Source organism: Neovison vison, chromosome 12 (genome assembly GCF_020171115.1).
Source record: "Neovison vison isolate M4711 chromosome 12, ASM_NN_V1, whole genome shotgun sequence".
NCBI lineage: Eukaryota > Metazoa > Chordata > Mammalia > Carnivora > Mustelidae > Neogale > Neogale vison.
Window position 1 is genome coordinate 140,303,820 of NC_058102.1, and position 1,973 is coordinate 140,305,792.

The 1,973-nt window shown below is 39.8% G+C and overlaps 1 pseudogene; it reads left to right on the plus strand.

The window, feature by feature from the left end:
- Positions 1-1,194: 1,194 nt before the first annotated feature.
- On the plus strand, positions 1,195-1,300 carry LOC122892719 (annotated as a pseudogene).
- Positions 1,301-1,973: the final 673 nt, after the last annotated feature.

The following is a 1,973-nucleotide window of genomic DNA, read 5'->3' on the forward strand; positions in this document are numbered from 1 at the left end:
CAGTTGGTATGCCTGCCGAAGGTTTATCTAAATATATCCAGACACTTTGCCCTACAAGTTAACTGAGAAATCTTGATAGAGCAGGCTTTCTGGGAGATCGTTATTTCCTTTCTGACTTGCACAAAGTAGACTTTACTCTGAGAACGGCCTTTCACCTAATATCTTGATATATCCGCCTCTGAAACTACGAAGTCAGGGACATGTAAAAATATGGTTTTCCTTTAAGTGACAGTGGGGCATTATTTAAAAATCAGAACAACACAACTAAGTAGCCTTGCTCTTTATTTCTTATTTTATCTCTTCATCCGTCAATGTTAATTGAACATCTGCGTGTACATTGAGATGATAGGAATGTGCTGGCCTCCAGGGGCTCATGTCTGATGGAAGGTGGTCAGGATGAAACTGTTACAATGAACTTCAAACTGTGCCAAAACAGATACGACATCTTGCCGAAAGCCCGAAGAACATAGTTGCTTCTTCACACTGCGTATGTTCTGTATTTTATCGAATGCTGATCCAATGCCTTTTAACTGTTTCCTATTTTTTTTCCTTTCCTTTTTTCCCCTTTTTTTAATGATAATAGTAATCAGGTCAAAGCAATTCATTCATATAAACTCCCTAACCTCTGAGTTAGGAGGACAACAGCAATATGTCTCATCACCATGCAGGTTCAAAGCTCCTTCTGTTAAATTTTAAGGTCAAATAGGGATTCAAAAGGAACCCTCTGTTGTCTATGCCTGGGCCTCTACTTTTTCTCTCTGTAAAGGAGATTTTACACATTGTATAGTCTGTTGCCTGGAAGAAGTAAATTATGATGGGTGTATGCATCAGACAAGGAAAGTTTGGGTTTATTAGCAACCTGCATTATGCATTATGAATTCTGATGCCAGTGTCTATAGTATTGGACACAGTGCTTTATACAATCATTACTGTGCATTTGTTGCAGATTTAACATAATTCATTATTTTAATGTCTGAGTCCTTGTAAAGTCTAACTTAGAATTAGCAGCCCTAAAGCAACAAGAATTTAAGTGACTTTCCCCAGGTCAAAAAGAAATCTTTATGAAAGCGGAATTCAAATCTTAATTCCTCTATCAGAAAATGAAGTGAAACTCTGAAAATTTCTAAGACCTTCCCTCGTATGTATTTCCTTACATACGAGTTATATATATTTTTTGATTTTATTAAACTGCTGAAGACTATACTTTCAGGGATCATTTCTATAGTTTGTTATTAAACTGCTGGGAGAATTTGGGTTAGGACTGAAATCTTTTGCTTATCCTACTTGAGCAATCCCTAGAATTGGCAAATTGCTAACATTATGATTTTTTTTCTTTTCTCATTGACCCTGTTTGTGTGGGTCTAACACACCTTTCCACAGTTAAAAAGATAACAACTACAGAAGCTGACACACAGACTCGGAGAGATGCTTATCTCTGCTGTGGTAATTCGACTCTGCTGTGTGACCACCACTCCGGCAACCTTACCTCAGCCCCACATATCAACAAGATACTGGATCTTGAATAACAAATGAGGGAAATGAGAGTGAAAAGCAGAGAAAGCATTCTCTTCAATAATAGAAAATCGCTCCTCTAGAGAGACCTGCCCTCCGTGAGCCCAGGGGTCCCCGACGGGCCATCCCCTTTCATTTCGAGAAAAGCTTCAGCTCACTGTTTCTCTCAGCAGTCAAGGTCACTTCAGAGAGACGATCCATGATCGCATGTTCTTCTAGCTACACCTTTCTGCCCTGCCGTGCTCACTGAGTCTGGGGTGGAGCTCGGAAACAGACGGGGTACCACGCAGGGGGTCCCCAAACCTTCCACCTTGTTATGTACAATTCAGGGAGCCTGTTCTCTTAGCTCTTCTGTCTGCTCTCTAACACTATTCTTTTTAACTTCCTTTTCTTTCCCGCTCTGAGAAGTTAGGATTCAAGAGTGTGGAATAAGTCAAGCAGAAAGAGTCAATTATCATATG